This window comes from Silene latifolia, chromosome 8 (genome assembly GCF_048544455.1).
Source record: "Silene latifolia isolate original U9 population chromosome 8, ASM4854445v1, whole genome shotgun sequence".
Taxonomy (NCBI): Eukaryota; Viridiplantae; Streptophyta; class Magnoliopsida; order Caryophyllales; family Caryophyllaceae; genus Silene; species Silene latifolia.
Window position 1 is genome coordinate 31,184,582 of NC_133533.1, and position 24,813 is coordinate 31,209,394.

General features: G+C 37.8%; 1 non-coding gene across 1 annotated transcript; it reads left to right on the forward strand.

Annotated features, from left to right (window-relative positions):
- Positions 1-15,756: 15,756 nt before the first annotated feature.
- On the forward strand, positions 15,757-15,863 carry LOC141597601 (small nucleolar RNA R71). Its single transcript, XR_012522828.1, has one exon. It is a non-coding gene; the product is annotated as a small nucleolar RNA R71 (small nucleolar RNA).
- Positions 15,864-24,813: the final 8,950 nt, after the last annotated feature.

Consider the following 24,813-nt stretch of genomic DNA (forward strand, 5'->3'; position numbering starts at 1 on the left):
AGTTAGTGTGATAACATATATAAAATCTCTTATAGGTTCACAAGGGTATACTTAGTATTTTATCAGTTGATTAACGTTTACTTAATAACGGTTGGCTTGCTAGAAGTTTGACGTTATTATCATACATATGACGGTGATCAACTGGTCCCTAAAAGTCACACCTAAAGGATGTGTGTGAGAGATGTGATTGTATGAAAATATAATCACATTGATGCCTGACTAAAAGGTTAGTCCATGTTTTTGACTAAACAGTTAGTCAATGTGATGATGAGACAATTATTTAATACAATTAAATAATAAATTGAGATTTAATTAATCTGTTAAATTCGTAAATTGAATATAAACTGTTATATTTAATTAATGTATATAGTGTTAGCTTAAAAGAATTAAGATGTTAATTCGTAATTAAACGTAACCAGTTATATTTAATTAGCGAATTATAAATATGTAATATTTATAGTTAATGTATATATTATGCGGAATTGTCATAATAAAATGTTGGCAGACCGGTATTAATAAATCGACTACAATCTGTTGTGGGCAGACTTATTAATACATGTCGACATAAATATGACAATTGAAATAAAATACACATTATATACATTTAGAGAATAACCAAAAATAAGAAGATTTTTCTCTCCTTATTTTTGGGTTGGTGAAACCGAAATTAAGAGGTAAAAGAGGAAGAAAAAATCTTCCCCTTATTCCTCCATTTTGACGGTTTTAAAGAGGAAAAAAGAGAGATTATTTTCTTTCATTCCAATTTGACCTAAAACTCTCTCATCAAAACACAAAACCCTAAAATTAATCATCAATTTTTGGGGATCTCATTCTAGCAATTTGAGGGGCATTTCTCATAGCATCTTGGGTGCAACAATTAGGAGAATATCAATTCGATATTGTTCTTAGGCCTAATTTGCTAGGACCAAAGGTTGATTCTTAATCTCTACTATTTTGTTTATGCAATTTCATTTATGACTCGTTTTTATAATCATAATTTCGTTATAATCCGTATAATTTTATAGAAAGTATACCGATATTTCCCACAAGTGGTATCAGAGCATAAGCCACGAAATTATTTTATATGATTTTCATAAATGAATTTAATCAAAAATTTTGAGAAAGAAAAAAAAAAGGTTCGGCTGTTTAAAAAAAAAAAATTGCCGATTAAAATTTTTTTTGCCGAGGTTTTTTTTTTTTTGTTTTGTTGTTTTTGTTCCATTTAGATTTATTCATATTGTTGTTTTAAATAGTTAAGATGATAATATGATAAATTTGTAGATGTTTTGATTTAATAAGAATTAAATTGAAATGTAAATGGGAATTGTTTTTGTTTTATGATGATAATTTGTTTTTGCTATATAGTTTTTGGCATACATGATATTAAATTGTTGTTTAGGATCATGATTCATTAATTTAAATGAGTATTATGCCAATCTTGTTCTAGTAGCAACATTAAACAAATTTGTTCATTATAAAAGGGTTGTTTTTCTTGAAAAGAATTTTTTTTTTGGTTTTAGGGCTAAATGCCGAGTACAAGAGAAAAAAAAAAAAAAAAAAAAAACGTTTTTTTTTTTTTTTTTGGCTGAAAACCGTGAGGAAAAAAAAGGTGTTTTTTTATTTTTTTGCAAAATGCCGAGAGAAAAAGAAAAAAAAAAATTTTTGTTTTTTTTTTATTTGTCGAGAACAAAAAGAAAGAAAAAAAAAACAAAAAAAGGATTTTTTTTTTGGTTTTGTTTGTTTTGTTTTGGCCAATATTAATTATACATTACATTTATAATGTATGATTGTTAGTTGTGAAAAAGTTCACAAATTATAGATACCCAATTATTTTAAAGAGGTTTAAAATAATGTTGGATTAATTCATATTACAAGATTAATATGTATTAAGATTAGAATTATTGTGAGTAATTGAGGAATTGTCACATAATTTGATCATTTAAATAGGTGGTTTGGATAAATTACTCTACATAATTAAGGAATTATGTCTTGAATGATTAATTTATAGTTGATGCATTTTTATTTAAGTTGAATGTATTGTTGAATGGTTTATTTACGTATTTTTGCAATCGGTTGTAATTTGTAATATCTAGTGTAGCCTTAGTTAATTATGTTTTCGTAATAATGTAAACATAATTTTAATGTAATTTTGAGATCTCGAATCTCCTTTAATTTTATTTAGTATTGTTTTTGAAATTAGAATGTAAATAGGTTTATTATGTAATTTTTAATTGTAATTTTAAAGAAGACTAAAGATGGAGATTGGATTGCTCACTCCCGCTACATGGACCAAGATGGAACATCAAGACAAGCTTCTCGGGTCCAAGGATGGATTCCAAAGTTGTATTTATGTTCATTTTGGTAGATAGGCCACACTAAGACTTTATTTTGTTTTACGTTTTTTCATTCTTATTGCTTTTCATTCGCATGATAGTTAGTGCATCATATTCCGCCTAAACCAAACCACCTACTACTTATATGCATAAAAATTGACTCATATAGTTTCGATGTTAGTTTTCATAGACATACAGATGTCACACAATTATAAGCCATCATCTTAGTTTATTCATTCTCGCATGCTAGATATTAGTTCACTTAAAATGAATTAAAATAAAGTTGATGGGATCTTCCTCTAAAACTGAAATTGAGACTAGTATCTATAGGCCAAACAGCTATGAATCCCTTCTTCGTTGGTAGGCATATAGGACCTTACTCTCCATATGACCCCTTCTACGTTGGGTAAGTAGTTTGCGTTGACTTAGTTTACCTCAACATTATAATCCGAAGAGTTTCTCGTGATTATGATGGACTATAGATAGAATTTACAGAAATTTATTAACCAAGAATTCTAAAAGTAGAATTAGCCAAGAGGTTGGCTTATCAATTTACAGATAATTGAGTCTTGGGATCATTTATATAATTCTTGAGGGAGGTCAATTGTATAAATACTTGAGTCTTCGCGTTATAACAGTATTGCATTAGACTTAAATCATAACGATGAGTATGCTTATTATATTTTTCTTCTTTTCACAGTGTAGAATTCGTTTTATATCGATAATACTGTTACAACAAATGGCTGGAAATAACGAAATCCCTATGCCAAGTGCCACACTTGGACGCGAGTCCTGGCTAAAAGCTTTCATGGACCACATGAATCAGTTCACACAACTGAAGAATGACGGGTCCAACTTTTGGATCGGGAGGCATCATTACGGAATCTTTCGCCATTGCTGACGGTAAGCTCAAGTACTTAATTGAGCCAATACCGCCAAACCCAGGTCCCAATGCAAGATCTAACGAGTCAATTGCTTATAGTGACTTCGTTATGGAAGCGGGTGCGATAAACAACGTACTCATTTTTGCAATGGAAACCAATTTGCAAAGACGCTTCATTGCCCAAGGTGCAAACAAGATTTTCACCACGCTCACTAATGAGTTCTCAAAAGCACCGAGAATCGTTACTTATTAGCATACCTGTCGCTTCTTTGATGCGAAACTCCAGAAGGGCCAACCGGTTAGCCCACACATTCTTAACATGATTGAGAATGTCGAGAAATTGGAGGCACTTGATGGCAAAATCAGTGAGAGCATAGTCATTGACCGTATGCTTCATTCACTTCATGATGGTTTTGCCCTCTTCTGGGCAAATTACTACATGAATGACATGAAGAAAAGTCCTCATGAGCTACACTCACTTCTCGTACAGACCGAGAAGGATATGAAATTGAGTGGGAGCATGAAGCAAGATGTTCTCATGATTTCCAACAAGAATAAGGGTAAGGGCAAGGCTCACGACGACCTAACTGTAGGAAAGCCGAAGTTTAAAAAGTCAGGAAATGGTAAGAGTGGGCCTGGTGAGACTAGCGGCTCACTAGGCAAGGCAAAGAGCAAGGACGGTAACGTTGAGTGCCACCATTGTCACAAGACTGGGCATTGGAGGAGGAACTGTCCCTTGTACCGTGAGGACATAAAAGCAGGCTGCATCACTCCTGTTGGTATGTCATCTTATATTCATATGATTGAGATTAACCATGGAAGTTTCGGAACTTGGGTACTTGATACTGGTTGTGGTTCTCATCTGTGTAATCATTTGCAAAGCCTAAAAAACATCACACCTCTCGCAAAGGGTGATGTGGACCTGCGAGTCGGGAATGGAGCACGAGTTGCTGCAGTCTCAAAAGGAACATACGTAATCCAGCTCCCTAGTGGGTTTGAGTTATATTTATATAACTTTTACTATGTACCTAGTTTATCTAAGAACATTATTTATCTTTCCGTACTTGATAAATACGGTTTTTCATTTTCAATAAAGGATAATAGCTGTATTTTCTCTTTTAATGAAATGGTTTATGGCAAAGCAGTTTCCATAAATGGAATTTACATCTTAGATCAAACCACAGATATATTACATGTGAATAATAAGAAATTAAAGGTTGGTGACAAAGATCAAACTTATCTATGGCATTGTCGAATGGGACACATAAATGAAAAACGTGTAAAGAAACTCATCGACAATGGGACTATGCCCGCATTCGATTTTTCTACATTTGGCACGTGTGAATCATGTCTTATCGGCAAAATGACTTGAATTTCCTTCAAAGGTGTTGGAATGCGCGCTAGTGACCTATTAGGACTCATACATACTGATGTATGTGGACCTATGTCAATTACCGCTAGAGATGGCTATAGATATTTTATCACTTTCACGGACGATTTGAGTTGATACGGATACGTCTACTTAATGAAGCATAAAAGTGAGTCCTTTGAAAAATTCAAGAAATACCAGAATAAGGTTGAGAACCAACTGGGAAGAAAGGTTAAAGCACTCTGGTCGGTCGGAGCTATATTCTATTTTTCGGAACAATTGTCGTTGGAAGCACCTAGACCAAAACACAATTTATAGCTTCACAAACAACTCTACAATTAGTAAAGAGGCAAGTAAAGGTCGGATCCCAAGGGACGGGAATTGAAATGAGATTTCTATTGAGACTAGTGGTGTCTTAGGGGTGTCACAATTTGGGTTGATGTAGAAGGTCACTAAACTAAATAGCAATGAAAGTAAATAAGCAAGATGAATCGAAAGGGTTGTAAACAATTGATAAAAAGCACTCGGGTGTCATGGGGTCATAGGGGATTCATGGGAATTGATCATACAAACATGTACTCAAATTATAAGCAAGCAATTATTGTTGTGATGGATTGAGTTGGGTTATATCTTACAATCCTAGGAAAGTTTGGGTCCCGGAGCCGAATCGATTAGATTGTACAACACCTACAAGTCGACTTAGTCTTCCCTACTCAACAACATGCATGGTCTAATTAGACTCGAGTTGGTTTATATCTTACAAGTCTCATTGAAAAGGTAGGTGATGGGTAAAAAATGCAAGGATTCATAGGCTCGCATTTCATCAAACATAACATGTGCATGAGTTGAGATCAAAACAAGCAAGCAAATAAACCATGAAAACATATTAATTTAAGCACGAATCATTCCCCATGTTGGTTTCCTCTAATTACCCATTAACCCTAGCTATGGAACTACTCACTCATTATCATGTTGAACATGTTAGCAAGGTTGTCAATCATACCAACAAAGTGAAACATGATGAACAAATGAAAGTAATTAGCAATAATTAAAAAGGGATTAAGAGAATTATACCTACTAATGATTCCAATAATAAAGCAAAGAATAATAGAAGTACTTGATGCTTGATTGAGAGGTTGTCAATCTCTCAATAATAACCAAAATAATCTTCAATTACCCAAAATAAAGGATGAACAAAAGAGAGATTAAGGAAGTGAAACTTGTATTAAAACTTGATTAATTGTTGATTACAAAACTAAAGAGAGATTTGATTGATATTAACTACTCTAAGAATTGATAAGAAGAACATGATCTTCTAATTAGACTAATGGGGTATTTATAGTGGAAATTAGGTGGATGCATTACGGTTAACTAAGGGCTTAAATGACGATTAAGTCCCTACTTAGGGAAACGCCGGTATTTTTTGAAGGAAGGGCATCTTTCTTGAAGCTTGAAGAAACGAATTTGCGCTGTCTTGGAATCCGTGCGTCTTAGGCTCGGGACGGCCGGATTCGTGAGTCTCTGCCCGGGCGTCTTTGGGAGAAGACGGGCCTCTTCTGGGTGCTGCTGCCCGGGCGTCTTTGATGGAAGACGCACGGGTTGCTGCTCAGACTTGTTTCTTCTTCTTTTCTTCCCATTTCTTCATAAAATCCTTGGGGATTTCCTTGAGGATGCAAGGATCATTCCTCATCATTGCCCAACTACTATAATATGTACAAAGGCCTTCTAATATAATCTTGTCTCTCCTTGATACTTGGTCATTGAATTCAATCAATTTAGTCTCATTTTGCCATGAAAATTCAAGGTTTGCACTCCTCTCCTACCAAGGACACAAAACCTCAAAGAATATGCAAAACAAAGAACTAAAGACAATAAATGACCCAAATATGCACTAAAAAGCATGGGAACAATGCTAATTCGGGGACTAAATATGCGCTAATTATGGTCACATCAAATATCCCCAAACCGAACCTTTGCTCGTCCCGAGTAAAGAGGTGACAAAGACTAAGACCATTATTTAAACTAACCTAATAACATAGCCGACATGAGACAATTAGCGGGTCTCACTCCGCCCCTTCAACTCACAACAAGACAACCATAAGGTAGGATGCCTTCTTGCAAGGCAAGGTGGGTCTTACCAAAATGGCGACACATCCAAACATTAAGCACACAAAATCAAATAATGGATGCATGTACAAAAGGAATAGCCACTTCCTCATCAAGTGGCGGAGGCAACTAAAAGAGAACAAATTTAAGAGCATATATTCCGTCACAAATACTAGTTCAACAAATTACTAAGGCTAAGAGGATGGCACTAAATCACCTCCAAATGGTGTTAAACTAGACTACTTTCGTCCTCAATTTCCAAATACTTTCGTCAAGAGCGATCGGATGGTTATGGAATGATGATCCCCATGATGCTAGTAGCATGTGACATGACAAGTCTCGAGTTCTCTACAAAAGTAAAGGTCATGGATCGTCCCAAGCTCGACAAAGTGGCTTGACAAAAAGGCTTTTTGGGAATGAAATGCTCAAATCGTTATAAACAAGGGTGGATATGACTAGCATTCAAAATTTGACCTCATTCAACTTTCACATTTCAAAAATTAGAGATGGGGTTGTCCCTTCCGTGCTAATGTCCTTTGCTTTCGCCAATCGCTTATTAGGCAACCGGTTAACCTCTAAACAATAGCTTTTCGGGGTGATAGTCACTCTGTCTCTGGGCGGTCGAATTCACAACCATGTGGGGTCCCAATTCAATGGATCCCTCTCCAAAGCACATCGAAGTGGTACGCCTCCATCAAAACAACTAAAATTCTCAATATTTCAACATTTCATAACATTTGAGGTTTCCTTGACAATAAAACGTTTCCACATACAAAATCTTTGAAATGAGCACTTCAAACTTATTGATAGAAAGTATTTTTGGGTTGCCATACCACAAGGTCAATCAAGGTCACCTAGACAAGTTAACCAAGTCCACATCGCATCACGGGGTTGGATAGGTGACTCACATGCAAACCCTTGACTAGGCTTTGGGTCATGGGTCGAAAGACACTAGTATGACACAATCTAGGGTGTTTTACAACCATTCTAGTAGGCGAAGTCTTAAGTTGAAAAAGTATTTGTAATGGCTTAGTTGCTCTTGTCAAAGTTCCCAATTAGGCACTTTTCAAAATGTTTCATCTAAATGCAACTATATGCCATGATGCAACTATTATATACGTCCTAATGCAAGTGATTCTACCAACTAATATGACATATAAACTAAATGCAAGTCCTAAGTTCACATTGTTATACCGCATCAATCAAAATAAAGTCACATAGTCATTAACATAAAGAGGAAAAAGGAGATTGGAAAGATCATACCATGTGGTCTTCATTGTCCTCATGTCTCGGATGTGGCGTAGTCGATCAATGTGAACAAGGATAGAACAAATACAATATATACAATAATATATACATGACTACACTACAAAGGAAAATAACATGTTTTTGGTTTTTCAATTTTCAAATTTTTATGGTTTTTCGAAATTTTTCAATTTTTTTGGATTTTTGAATAAAAGTTAGATTAGAATTCCCCATCCCCACACTAATATGGGCATTGTCCTCAATGGCCAAAATGATGGGAAATTATGCAAACATGATGCATGATTTCTACACTAAATGCAAGCTACACTAATCTACACTACATGATGCATGGTTTTTGTTTATGACGGAGAGGATAATTTAGATTACCTCTCGTTGGGAATGTATGTACTTTCCCAAATCGAGTTAGACATTATTGCTAATGTCCTAAGGTTGGGTGTAGTTCATGCACACATTATGCAATGCATGAAACTAATTTTGTCATTTTGGATTTTTTAAAAGTGGGAACAATAAAATGAGAACACCTCAATGGGGCCAAGGTGTTAGTCCTCTATGGTGCTAGGACTACTCCAACAATGATCAAGATTAATAAAATGCAACAAAGAGAGAAATAGACAAACCTCAAGAGGGTAGGAGCCTCCAAAGCTTGCTAATCTTCCATCATATCATCACTATCATCATCTTCCTCACTAGAAGTGGACTCATCACCACTTCCCTCTTCACTTTGTTGTTCACCTTGCTCATCATCCTCTTCTCCTTCTTCATTAGCTTCTTCATCAATGTTATCATCAACCTCTTCATCACCGACAACCTCATTATCACCCGGAAACTCACCCCTAGATGCACTCGGAAAGAAGACTTCCCTATCCGCTCAACTAGGCAAAGGACATGAAGGGTCAAGTAGTCCTTGCCTAGCTAAGTGAAGGAGGGGTGGATATTGGGCTAAGTAAGCATCTTCCCGATCCTTGAAGGCTTGCTTGTGCATCTCTTGCATAAGAAGAGTCATATAATCTTTGCTTGCTTCAACACCTTCGGGCTTGAACTCTTGGTACTTGAAAGAATAGGGTGGTGTGACAATGGAAGAGGAGGGCATTTTAATTTCACCCTTTTGTTGTCGGATAATGTACTCAGCCTCTTTTGAAAGGGGAAGGAGATAGTTGGTCCGGTGGACACTTAAACGACAAATCTTCGAAGGCAAAGTAAAAGATCTAGCCTCACTAGTGAGCCATCCATACTTGGTGTCAAGAGGGTTATGAGAGACCCACTTGTACATGTTTATCATAGTATCAATATCAATGAGGTGACCACCCTTCTTTGCCTCATACTTGCTATCCTTGTTGAAGTTAGGATCAAAGTATTTAGCTAAAGTAGTGACTAGACCTCCATTTACAATAACGGTAGTGCCTTGCTTCCCACAATCAACATTTAGCCATCTATCCACCAAAAGCCTTAGAGAGTTGAAAGGCTTGGTGAATTCCCTTCCAATGTTTAAGGCCGACTCAAGAAGAACAAAATCGAGTTTGGTGAAATGGTTGGTGTCTTTTCTTGCAATGATGGTGTTCCCTACAACCTTGTGCCAAACTCTAATGCCCGGATGGTGGACTAATAGAGCGCGACTAGCATGAAAGTTCTCAAATTTCCTTCCGGAAATCGCCTCCCAAAGAGGGCCGGGGTCATATTTGCCAACATTCTTGAAATAACTCGGTGAATCACTAAGACCCAAAGCTTTACCCATTTCCTCAAAGGAGATGCGCCTACTAACATTAGCTAGGCGGAACTCGATGTTTTCCATAGTCTCAACCTTGTTAACTTTCAAAGAACTCAAAAATTCTAAGGTAAGAGAGGGGTATGTCAATTCTTTTGTTGTAAACAATTTCTCCAACCCCATGGCTTTAAAGAAAGCTCTAGTTTGCTCAAGGACACCCAACTTATCTAAGGCATCTTCACAAATAAACTTGGTGGATAGAAATGATTTTCTAGCAAACTTAGCAAAAGTGTCCCTATGGGATTTGGAAATGAAAATTACCTCCGGATAATTCGAAAGTTGAGCAATTTCTGGAGTAGTAGACGTTGTTGCTTCCATGGGAGGTTGTTGTTGTTGCACCTCCAAGTTTGGACTAGCTACCACCATAGCCAATGCTTTCTTTGCTTGAAGACTCTTTTGTCTTGATGAGAGTGCCTTTGCCTTTGTTGCTTTCATTGCTCCCTTTGTCTTTGCCATTGATGAATAAACCAAGAAAAGAGTGAAAATCTTCAATTTCTAGTGTACCCAAATCGATTTAAAGATGAAAGACTTTGCCTTTATGAATTCAAAAATCGACTCAAAGGTTGAAGATTTTGTGCTTGGTTTTGATTTTTGTTGAAAGAGGAGTGATTAATTTGTTGTTAAAAGGATGTTTTGATTTGATTTTGGTGAATGTTGTTGAGAAATCTTGTTTTTGTGATGGAGAGGATGAGGGTTTTGGAGTTATGGGGTTTATGGGTAGTGTTTTGAATGAAGAAATGAAGAAATGAATGTGGGAGGGGGTTTATAATAAACCCGAAAAATTTGAAATGCAGGGGGAAGACGAGCGGCTTTCCTTCGGGACGCCCGGATTCTGTCTGGATGGGCTTCAGGAATTCTCGCCTAAAGACGGGCGAAATGCAGCAAAGACGGGCGGATTCCTTTCCAGGGATTTTTTTTATGTTTCTCAACCAAAAAGACGGGCGTCTTCTCTTGCAGGACGGGCGTCTTTCTGAAGACGGGCGGATTCTATTGCAGGACGCCCGGATTCGTTAACAGTCACAAAGTTTCAAAAATTCAGCTCAGAAGGACGGGCGTCTTCTGCCCAATATGCCCGGATTGCCTGAAGACGGGCGGATTCTCTTGAAACCGCTCGGGTTCTACCCCTTTTCCCGGATTCAGTTCCATCCGTGTACCTTGCATATCCCTTGTCATTTTTCATTCTTCAAAATCTCGTGTTCTTAATTGTGGGGGCACTACTAAGGCATGAATAGCCTAGGCAATTGCTATCCCCACACTAAGCTAAAGTACTACACATCAATTGAAATCATTAGTCCCTCCCTCACTTCTCTCAAACATGATAATTATCTTGATCAAGGCATAAAAATCCAAAAATGACAAAAATGAAAATTAAGAATTAAAATGCGAGTTAGGGAGTTAGAAATATTTACAAATGGTGGTTTAGGGATGTAACACCCCCATTTATTTAAGGGCCTGGACTAGGACTCCTCAGATAAAGAAGGGTGTTACCATCTCGGAAACCCGAGGCAGTAGATAACAAAGGAAAAATAAACAGTACTTTAAATTGAAGTTATAAATGTTTACAACTCAAATGGAACATGTCTCAAAACTGAAAATAAAGTCTGATAGCTAAACTGAAATAAAAGTGAGCTAGCTCTAAGTCAGGTGATCCATGCTCTCTCCCCGCCGACTCCATATGTCTCAACAACTGTCAATCTGCTCCCATAAATGGATCATCACAGGCGTACACGAATACACAGGGTCAACCGCGAGGTTGAGTAGGTAATACGATATAATAAAGAATGCAATGATATGATCCTCCAATCTCAACTCCATCACACATATCCCCGGAACGCCCAGCCATACCGATCCCCGGCAGACTATACAAATCGACCGTCGTCAATATACCAGCTCATAGCTGAGGACACCAGGGCAAGTCCTGCAGAACCCGCCTGGGCCTTAATCACGATAATCTCATCTCCTCCAACTCCAACTCCGATGCAAATGCAATGTATGAAACGTATGAAACAATAATGCTCAACAAGATAAATAAGATAATCAGATACGTCATATAATCACCGAACATGCCAACTCTTTATAATCGTAAGAACTCAATCAGTGTATTCCCCTACCTCAGTACTGTAGTCAAATGGACAGATGCTCAATAATATTCCACAACAAATTCGCCCTCTGAAAGATAAATAAATGATAAACAATTACTTAAACTATTCTCGTTCCCAAAATAGAAAATTACTAAAAATAGAAACTTCTTAAAAATGGAAAGTTTCCTTAAATGGAAACTTCCCCGATATAGCAGTTTTCCATTTTAATCAACCCGACTCCAAACCCGTCTCTAATTATTTAAAAGACTCGGGAACTAAATTAAATAACTAATACGATAAATAAAACATTAAACGAATTATACGATTAAGAAAAACGAATCAAACATTGAACAACCTAACAACCCGACTCCCACAACCCGTGCCTTCACACTCGTCCAAACCCCTCACGCGCTGCCTGAACCACCACGACAACCACCAGGCCCGTTCCCCAGTTCGACCCAATAATTAACATATGCTCAACTCAACTCACTACTCCGTCTAACTCATTACTCCGTCTCATAATATAATACTCCATAGTAACCAGATATCGTATTCTCATCGTCGACCCTAAGACCAGTGACAAGGGGTGAGTGAACTGGCGGGTAGAGCCGCAAAACAATATTCCCATCTCAATATCAATTCCAAACAATATAACTAACTCATTAACCATGGTCACACTGGACCATAAAAATAACTCGGCTCAAAGGCCCCATGACTTATAACTCAATACCAGTAACCAATTTCCATCTCAATTTCAATATCGATATTGTCAAATATTCCATTAAAGGAACTGCACAACACTTAAAGTACAAGACTTTAAGCTACTCACCCACGAGTCAAGGTCAAAGAAATCGACAATAAAAATTCAATAGTACTTTACAACCTCAATGTCAAAATAATCAACTTATACTTCACAAGCTAACCGACAAAAGGGCCAAAAATTCAATCCTTATGATCACTTTCCAGACCACTGAAGTTGCACTTCACCGATTCAATTAACAGCGTACCACGAACATATAACATATTAATGCTCTAGTGCTATCTAGTTATCACACCATTCATAACAAGTACTCCGTAATTTTCACGCTTAAGTTACCTGTTGCACTTTATTCGAACTAATCCTATTTGGTAACATTGTACGTATCTCGGACCATTCAATAGCCTAATGTTTACACACCTCATAGAATAACCCATCTCACAATTTACGACGGAATAATTACTACTATTATTAGTATTAATAATAATTATCACATACTACCTTTAACAATCAACTTATCACATAAAACATATCTAACAAGCATAAATTCATATAACCCCGAATAATAATAATAGTATTAGAATCGGTAGAATCGTGTTACCTTTACTTGAACGCAAATTGAAGTCAATGCCCTAATTAATACAATCCGCTTGTTTAATAAAATTGGGAGGGAACTTGCCAGTAAAACGATAAGTATGACATCCGATAAAGGAGAAGGATGAAAAGAAACAGGCCATAGATTATGATGAGTTGACCAAGATGATTATGTTTTGGTTAGAGGACTATTAGACGCAGCATATGAAGAGCCTTAGAGGATTTAGGAACAAGAGTAGAATTTTGGCTACAATTAGGTTTTATGTTTAGTGATAATGATAATTATAATATTGGGTAAAAGATATGATGGGCTTAACAGTGGAACGAAATATAGGGTTCAAAGTAAAAGAGTAGTGCGAATATTTACTAAATAATATAAAGAAAATAATTAAGTATTTAAAGAAATTAAAAATAGTAGAAGGACATATATTAAAAATATTTAGGGTATTACAAGAGAGGACTCCACCAAACTCTCATTCTTGATGAGATATCAAGGGGGCATGTCCAAGGTGTTGTTGATGTTGCTCAACACCTTGAAAAAGTAATCAAAAGCTTGTTCATTGTCGTGATAAAGTTCTTCAATAGATCTTTGCCCTTGTTGTCGGTCTTGATCGATAGAATTACCAATGTAGGGATTGAAAATCCCTTCAAACTCATCGTCCCAAAGACCACAAACTTCATCTACTTGATCACTAAAGATCTCTTGAGTTGATAGAGACAACTCTCCCATTATCTTGTTTTGGCCAATGAGGCCATCTTCTTCATTGCTTGACTTTGGTGAGCTTTGCAAGCTCTCTTTGTTACAATTCACTTGCTCTTTGAATGGAGCATCTTCAATTTTCTTCTTCCATTGGAGTTCCGACTTCTTCCTATCATCCTTCCGGCTATAATGATCGATCATAAAACATGGTTCATGTAAACGGGGAGCTCTCATAGTCTTGTCAAGATTAAAAGTTATACTCTCATCTCCCACTTCTAGAGTAAGCTCTCCATGTTTCACATCAATCACCGCACCCGCGGTGTGTAAGAAAGGTCTTCCTAGGATGATTGGAATGTTGGAATCTTCTTCCATGTCAACAATGACAAAGTCCACCGGGATGAAAAATTTCCCAATTCGTACGGGAACATCTTCCCATATCCCCAATGGTGTTTTCGTCGATCTATCGGCCATTTGGAGTGTGATATTGGTGCATTTAAGCTCTCCCATCCCCAACCTTTTACTCACCGAGTACGGCATAACACTCACACTAGCCCCTAGATCACATAAGGCTTTGTTGATCGTGGTGTCGCCAATGGTACACGGTATTGAGAAGCTTCCCGGATCCTTGAGTTTTGGAGGTGAACTCCCTTGAAGTATTGCACTACTCACCTTAGTGAAGGCGATAGTCTCAAGCTTCCGAATCGACTTCTTCTTTGTGAGGATGTCTTTCATGTATTTCGCATAGGCCGGCACGTGATTGATTAATTCCGTGAAAGGAATTGAGACTTCCAAATTCTTCACAATTTCCATAAACTTTCCAAGTTGGTCATCAAATTTGGGCTTGGCTTGACGACTTGGAAAGGAAGTCTAATCACAATGGGCTCCTTCTCCTTGACCTTGTCTTCATTTTTCTTTGAAATTTGTTCTTTTGATGATTCTCCATCTTTGGAGTTTTGCACAATTTCTTCCTTTTCACTAGCTTCCACAACTTCATCCTCAACTTGATTCTTCGGTGCTTCATACCTTGTACCACTTCTCAAGTGAATGGCACTAACCGTTTCATGTCTTGGGGGATTACTTTGAGGTGGTAATTGCCCCTTTTGTCTTTGTGAGCTCGAAGATGCTAGTTGAGTCAATTGGGTTTCCAACATTTTGGTGTGAGCTAGGATGTTGTTGATGGTGGTTTCCTTTGCTTGACTATCTTTTTGCATTTGAGTGAAAAATTCGTGTTGATTATTTTGCATTTGAAGGACCACTTTTTGAACATCAAAACCTTGGTCATTTTGTTGATTGTATGGATTTTGATTTTGGTAACCTTGGTTTTGGTTGTAAAAGGGTCTTTGATTTTGGTTTCTCATGGGAGGTGGGGTGTATGTTGTTTGAGGGTTTTGAACATTTTGGCTTTTGTATGAGAGATTTGGATGGAATTTGGTGTTTTCATTGTAATAGTTAGAATAAGGGGTACCACTCTTGTATGCTTGGAAAGCATTCACTTGTTCATTTGTTCCCCTACATTCACTTGAGTCATGTCCCAAAGTTCCACAATTCTCACATATCCCACTTGGGATTGATGAGGATGCCGTCATGGCATTAACATGATGCTTTGGTGATTTTGAGGCTTCTTCAAGTCTAGCCATAGCTTTTTCAAACTTCAAGTTGATTGTATCAATGTGACCACTAAGTTGAGCACCCAATTGAGTAACGGAGTCCACTTCATGCTTTCCTCAATTAGTAGCCTTGCGAGGTCTACTATATTGTGAGTTATGGACCGCCATTTCCTCAATTTTGTTCCAAGGTTGATTGTCATCAACTTCGGTGAACATTCCATTTGATCCCATGTTGAGAATGTTCCTTGAATCTTCATATAGACCGTTCCAAAATTGTTGTACCAAGAACCACTCGCTAAGTCCATGGTGAGGACATGAGCGACAAATTCCTTTGAACCGCTCCCAAGCTTCATACAAAGATTCTTCATCCCTTTGCTTAAAACCCGTAATTTGAGCTCTTAGCATGTTAGTCTTTTCCGGTGGGTAGAATTTTTTGTATAAAGCTAGAGCCAACTTCTTCCAAGAATTAATTCCGAGAGTGGCCTTATCAAGGCCCTTTAACCATTGTTTCGCGGTGCCAATTAGAGAAAAAGGAAATAAGACCCATCGAATTTGGTCTTGAGTTACACCGGTTTGAGAAATCGCATCACAATAGTCACAAAAGGTCTCCATATGAGAGTGAGGGTCTTCACTAGGCATCCCCCCAAATTGGCTCCTTTCGACTAATTGGATAAATGCGGATTTAGCAATGAAATTTCCGGTCAAATGTTGTGGTGTGGGAGTACCATTGGGTAGGTTCTCCTCAGTGGGTACGGAATGTGATGAAAACTTAGGCATTGTGGGTTGATTTTGAGTTATATTTTGTGTTAGGTTCTTCTCACCTTCTCTTGCAAAAGGGTTGATGAACTCAATAGTTGGTTGAATATCTACAACCTCACTAATACCTCTCAAATTTCTCCTAGCAAATCTTCTATTGGTTGTCAAAGTTCTTTCAATTTCACGATCAAAAGGTAACAAATCACCTTGTGACCTTCTAGACATGCAAAATATCAAACAACTCGAAAACAATTAGAACAAACCTTGAGGAGTTTTACTTCCCCAAGGCAAAGAAAGACACAACTAATAACAATATAAGAAAATCTAAATCAAGATAACACCGTCCCCGGCAACGGCGCCATTTTTGGTCGGTCGGAGCTATATTCTATTTTTTGGAACAATTGTCGTTGGAAGCACCTAGACCAAAACACAATTTATAGCTTCACAAACAACTCTACAATTAGTAAAGAGGCAAGTAAAGGTCGGATCCCAAGGGACGGGAATTGAAATGAGATTTCTATTGAGACTAGTGGTGTCTTAGGGGTGTCACAATTTGGGTTGATGTAGAAGGTCACTAAACTAAATAGCAATGAAAGTAAATAAGCAAGATGAATTGAAAGGGTTGTAAACAATTGATAAAAAGCACTAGGGTGTCATGGGGTCATAGGGGATTCATGGGAATTGATCATACAAACATGTTCTCAAATTATAAGCAAGCAATTATTGTTGTGATGGATTGAGTTGGGTTATATCTTACAATCCTAGGATAGTTTGGGTCCCGGAGCCGAATCGATTAGATTGTACAACACCTACAAGTCGACTTAGTCTTCCCTACTCAACAACATGCATGGTCTAATGAGACTCGAGTTGGTTTATATCTTACAAGTCTCATTGAAAAAGTAGGTGATGGGTAAAAAATGCAAGGATTCATAGGCTCGCATTTCATCAAACATAACATGTGCATGAGTTGAGATCAAAACAAGCAAGCAAATAAACCATGAAAGCATATTAATTTAAGCATGAATCATTCCCCATGTTTGTTTCCCCTAATTACCCATTAACACTAGCTATGGAACTACTCACTCATTATCATGTTGAACATGCTAGCAAGGTTGTCAATCATACCAACAAAGTGAAACATGATGAACAAATGAAAGTAATTAGCAATAATTAAAAAGGGATTAAGAGAATTATACCTACTAATGATTCTAATAATAAAGCAAAGAATAATAGAAGTACTTGATGCTTGATTGAGAGGTTGTAAATCTCCCAATAATAACCCAAATAATCTTCAATTACCCAAAATAAAGGATGAACAAAAGAGAGATTAAGGAAATAAAATTTGTATTAAAACTTGATTAATTGTTGATTACAAAACTAAAGAGAGATTTGATTGATATTAACTACTCTAAGAATTGATAAGAAGAGCATGCTTTTCTAATTAGATTAATGGGGTATTTATAATGGAAATTAGGTGGATGCATTAGGGTTAACTAAGGGCTTAAATGACAATTAAGTCCCTACTTAGGGAAACGCCGGTATTTTCTGAAGGAAGGGCATCTTTCTTGAAGCTTGAAGAAACGAATTTGAGCTGTCTTGGAATCCGTGCGTCTTAGGCTCGGGACGGCCGGATTCGTGAGTCTCTGCCCGGGCGTCTTTGGGAGAAGACGGGCGTCTTCTGGGTGCTGCTGCCCGGGCGTCATTGATGGAAGACGCACGGATTGTGGTCCTGGGGACGGGCGTCTTCAGGACAATCCGTACGGGTTGCTGCTCAGACTTGTTTCTTCTTCTTTTCTTCCCATTTCTTCATAAAATCCTTGGGGATTTCCTTGGGGATGCAAAGATCTTTCCTCATCATTGCCCAACTACTATAATATGTACAAAGGCCTTCTAATCTTGTCTCTCCTTGATGCTTGGTCATTGAATTCAATCAATTTAGTCTCATTTTGCCATGAAAATGGAAGGTTTGCACTCCTTTCCTACCAAGGACACAAAACCTCAAAGAATATGCAAAACAAAGAACTAAAGACAATAAATGACCCAAATATGCACTAAAAAGCATGGGAACAAGGCTAATTCGGGGACTAAATATGCGCTAATTATGGTCACATCACACTCCGTTCAGATCGGGGTGGCGAATATCTTTCAAATGAGTTTGATCAACACCTTAAAGACTGTGGAATTGTTTTACAGTTAACTCCACCTGGAATACCTCAATTAAATGGTGTGTCCGAACGGAGAAATCAAACACTACTTGATATGGTTCGATCCATGATGAGTCACACGGTAGTACCTGATTCATTATGGGGCTTTGCTCTTTTGTCAGCTGCTCTTATACTTAACCGAAGTCCGTCTAAAGCTGTCGACAAGACTCCATATGAAATGTGGAAGGGAACAGTACCCAACTTGTCCTTTATTCAGGTTTGGGGCTGCGAGGCTTATGTCAAGTGGAGACACGAGGATAAGCTCGGCCCGCGATCGGTCAAGACATACTTTATTGGTTATCCAAAAGGAATGTTTGGTCATTACTTCTATTCGCCTACCGAACATCGAGTTTTTGTTGTGGCTAGTGCAAAGTTCTTAGAGAAAGAATTTCTCGAGAACAAGTCAAGTAATAGAACCTTCGAGCTGTCGGAGATTCCAGAACCAACAACCGAGGAACAGATGGAGGAAGTTGTTCCTTCAACTGATGATACAGTTAATATTCCTCAGGAACCTAGGAGGTCGGGTAGAGTCTCTAATCCTCCAGACAGATACATTGGTATGGTCGAGGAGAATGACGTTTTGCTCCTAGAGAGTAATGAACCCACTACCTATAAAGGTGCCATAACCTGTTCCGACTCAAAGCTATGGCTTGAAGCCATGCAATCCGAGATGGACTCCATGTATGAGAATGACGTATGGGATCTTGTTGATTTACCTACCAAGGTACGACCTCTACAGTGCAAATGGCTTTACAAAATAAAGCATTCTGTAGACGGGCAACCAGATACCTATAAAGCACGACTAGTGGCAAAAGGTTTCACTCAAGTGCACGGATTGCATTATGATGAAATTTTTACACCCGTAGTTATGCTGCGTTCCATTCGAATAATCTTAGCGATTGCCGCTTTTCATGACTATGAAATTTGGCAGATGGATGTGAAAACTGCCTTCTTAAACGGTTATTTGGAGGAAGAGTTGTACATGGTGCAACCCGAAGATTTCATAGATCCTAAAAATCCTAAGAAAGTGTGCAAGCTTAAGCGTTCCATTTATGGACTTAAGCAAGCTTCTCGGAGTTGGAATCATCGATTCGACCAGGTGATAAAAGAGTATGGTTTCACTCGATCGGTCGAGGAACCATGTTTATATGCCCGTTAACCGACCTACTCGATCGAGTAACTAACGTACTCGATCGAGTTCCACTTACTCGATCGAGTACCCTACAGACAGACTACTGATTCGTAAATCAAAACACCCTTACTCGACAGAGTAAGGCCCACTCGATAGAGTACCCATAGACATAGAAAACCGTAGTATTACAGTCTTCCCTCCTTAAAAGGAACTTCGTCCCCGAAGTTCACCCATACTCAAAAACAAACAAACATACTAACTCGATCAAGACACAACAACACGACTAAGAACTCAAAACAAAACTCCAACCTACCAAACATGAACTCGTAACACCAACTCCACCAACTATTCCTACCTCCACAACATGGCTCACAATATCGTATCAACTCCATTATATCTCTCTCTCGACACTAACTTCATACACTACCAACTACCGTCCACAAACGCTGCTAGCTCCGTAATATATCATCCACTAGCCAATTCAATATCAAGACACTCATAGACATCAAACGGAATGTTACATTCTACCACCCTTAAAAGGAACTTCGTCCTCGAAGTTTACTTACACCCATAAACATCATCATGCCACTGTCAACACTCTCAAACTCCTAAACATCATCATCCAACCGTTAACACTATCGAAGTATTCTTCCATTCCTAAACACCGAATTACTACACGCACGGCCATGCCCTTAACTAAAATCAATCACAACAAATATCCATCCTTTATGCTACACCAACACTCTACTTCCAATTATACTACCACATGCACAACCATGAAACTCTCTTTTATCGCATCCTACGCTTCTTAAAACAAATGTTACGTCCTCATAACTCACTAATACTAAATCCTTAGCTATATTTTCTCCATATCGTCATCACCACGACATGGCAGTTCACTAACTCAGTCATAAACAGTCCAGATGATCTACTGTGAGAAGGGCAAGGGAAAGGTCCTTCCGGTAGATAACCGCCTATAATCTAGACACTCACCATTCCTATATCCACAGCTCTCTTACTTAAACAGTTCTCCCACCTCAATTCACTCGGCACACCACCTAACCTATACCACAAAATCTTTAACATAACCAATACTCCAACTCTTCCACATTACCGCAACACGACATACCTCTCTATATAAACTATATAAACTCTTATCGTCAAAAGCATAGCTCACGATTCACACTTGTTACGTACACTCATTCTAGATCCTCAAGTTCTTTTCTTTCATCACTGTAAAACTCATACATGACTTAACACGACACTAAATCCAAACACCCTACACTCACTGTCCCAAAATCTGATTATGAACCCCCTGCAACGTCCATATCAGTATAACACATGTTCCACAAATCACTTACCATGACTATGTCTACCGATACCTCGTCTTAAAACAAGATCAAAATTACTATAACAACTTCTCACAACTGTGTCCCATCAACAGAATATCACTATACCATGACACAATGAAAACATACCCAACTCTCTTTTATATCATACTGTACCCTCATTCCCAAACTGAAACTGGTAAAACATCAATAAACAAAACAACTGTCTATCTGTACAAACTGAAACTCTCAGGAAGCAGCAGCCAACAAAACAACAATCTATGTATGACTGATAGGTACTTTTGAGAACTCGTATCATAATCATCCTTCCTAGTCCACCACAACCGGCGACGTCATCGCAACACTGCCACTAATAGCCGCACCACAGCGCGAAAACACCCGCATCACAACACGAAGTACCGTGCCCGGATCACCACCCGAGGTAAAACAACCACATCGATAGACATCACAACCACATACAATTCCTATAAACACTGACTCGGTATAACTTTCTGGACAAGAAGATTTACTCAAAACGGCTTTACTAGATCATAATACAACATATTATACGGAATAAACATACAAGAATCTCATGCATATCATCCATACCTTTTCACGGAATAAACATGTATCATCAATACACATACGATTTTAACTATCCATGCCAGATCAATCAAATTATTACCTTTTGAACCTCATTCCATTAGATTGTCGTACCCAACATATATCACAAGCATTCATATAACAACTTTATAACTATCATACCATACCGCTTCTCGTGAGGTCAGAACCTCACACAAACATTTATACACATCATAGACCCATAATCACATCCAACTAGTCAATCCTGATCACGTAAGTTACCACTCGATAAAGGTCACCTGTCGCCCGAGCTTAACTCACATGCCTCTCATAACACATTTCCTCATTCGCATAACCATCACTTTATGCCAGGTATAACCATACCATTACTACTCAACTACTAGCAACCGCCTCCTATAGCCACATCTTATACTTCCTCACAACCATACCTATCAATCTGGTCTCTACAAAATTAACCTCTTTAGAATGGCTATCTTTCCTGCTCATCATCGCCCTTAACCACTAGTGATAACACCTCAACACCATCATTGTTCGGACATCACGCCTCTTACACTCATCTCTAAACATCACGGTTTCTTTCCTACCTTTGGTTAACATCCCAAATAACAAACATCAAATCTATCAACAAAATTACCTCAACATTATTCCCAATACTATCCTTACTTATATCGTCATCTAACTCTCCACCAAAAATCTCGTATCGTGCAAATACTCCACCAACTTTATACTCCCTTAATTCCTCGAAACTCATGATTAATCATGTTGTCCTGAAACTTCTGTATAACCATTAACTCACTTACTCTTGATAGTATCATACATCTCGACGATTCCTTACTTTTATATCACATAACTCCGGTGAACATTTTTCTCAGCTTACTTTTATCCTTCTTTTCTCTTTATACTCAGCAATACCATTTAATAGCTCAACTCCTTATTACTTCTACCTAACCCCTTTAGTGCTCCAATTACCTTCTCATCGCTCCAAAACTCAAATCCCATTATTTCATATCGATATCATCTCACTCTTTCTTACCATGGATTTTCTCTTATTATACTATCACTCACACTTGCCACTAATCTATCCATAAAATCAATGTTCGCTGTTCAAACAATTGCATCTCCTTTGTACATCTCTAGAAATCAAAATTCATTTCATACCGTTAATTGCCCAAGGAAATCACACAGTAGTTTCACCTCTTAATAAACCAAATCTCCCAAACTCACTCACTGTCTACAAATCCACCTCGCAACATGTCTCCATAAAGTTCACTATATACCACTCTTCTCAACCCCTTTAAAACGAACTTTCACTACATATATTCTTAACCCACACGACTCCTAACCATCTCCCTCCATAATTCTTTACACATCTCAAGTTCCCACTATCCACATCCTTACTTTCAATCTTTTCATTCTCACGTTCCTTAGACTCACAACATCCCTTGCCCATATTCACTTACTTTTACGTTACTCAACACACAATCATATCACTCATCTCATCTCAGAAAATATGCTCCATGCCTCAATAGGACATACCGATCTTCCTTTTCTTTTTCCACTATCTATCACAACAAATACAACTCATGTCCTCCCACTGAACTCATACTCACCACAGGTGCCACTCCTTACATCATAAGATTGGGTAACTTACGCATCAGGACCAACACATACGTAAAACAATGCATGAAGAAGCCACAGAACACCTTTGAATTAAATATAATATGCAACGAAGTCAAACGATAAGCATATGACCCAAAACAGGGGTCACTAGATCGAGTACAGGCTACTCGATCGAGTAGGTGAAAGTCAGAGACACGTATAACAAATTACCAGGGTTACTCGATCGAGTAAGGGTTACTCGATCGAGTAACAAGAGGCGCACTCAATCAAGTAAGGGCCACTCGATCGAGTACCCTACGCATTTCTCAGCACTGTCAAATTTTCGTAAAACGGTCATAACTCACTCGTTTCTTGGTCGATTTGGGCGTGTGACCTATCGTTAGAATCGTAACAGAACAAGCTATCACCTCCAATTGGAATCACATCAAAATCATATATACATCTCAAGTTATAACAGTTTAAAGACAACTTTGTTGTAATCATAAGACATAACTATTCGATTTTTACCTCCAGACAACTTAAACAACAACAAGGTAAACAAAAACAACTCAATACTCATAAAACCAGTATCCCTAACCACGTGTTACTATTTACAAAAGCTAAACAACAACTTCCATCAGGCATATACATTATTCAACTTACCACTTATGTAATGCCCACATGCTTTAATTCTATAACCTTACATAAAACAATGACAATATATAACATAATTCCCATTCATGTGTTACTAACATATCAACATTACAAAAATTCACTTAGTCACATAAACATGCTTAAATCATGAAATCATATTTTTAGGCAACATTATCCATCATCCATCATACACTTTATCTAACGCATGCATATAGTATACAACTTTATTATATAACTTTACGGAACAAAACCATGTACAAACATATCACATCGCCTAATCTCATGTTACTAAGATTGCCACATTATAAATAATTCATCCTGCAATACATTATTCATCACATATTATCATATATGAACTACTTCCTTTTTCCACCACATCATTCATCATTCTCATATACTTTTCCAACAATTCCAACCAACATTGTAAACCAACTATCATTCAGCATGCTTTCAACCAACAACATACAAAATCACACTGATTCATGCCACACATCACTATATAGGTACACAATTGATAAAATAAACACATAGTGATCCCGACTCATATCCCATGGTGACCGGTTCAAAATTGTAGAGCGAGTTTGCGACTTTAGGACGTCTCCCAAGTCTTTGCATTAGCTCCTACAACTTCTACCCGGGTTCATTTTAGTTAGACTCCCTAGGTTCATTAGATTCATTGGTTACAGGTTTCAAGATCGTCGCTCTGATACCACTTTGTGATACCCATACTCCAAGGGCCTTACCAGGACCACTCAGGTATAGGAACGTCACCATCTCGGTTACCCGAGGCAATGATAATCATCAGACAATAAAGAAACATACTTAAATAGTAAATAACGTTTAACGTGACTATATGCCAAAAACCAAAACTGATAAAGAGATACAAGTTCTCCAAAACTGTCTACTATCAAAAGACTATAAAACTATCAGACACAACGGAAGACTTCTAAACTGCATCGTGGTGACTCCTCCCATTTATCTTATACGCATCAGCTCATACCTGCTCAATAACTGCTCACCACCCTCGAATGGATCACCACAGTTTTTAAAACATTTAAACGGGGTCAGTACTGATTACA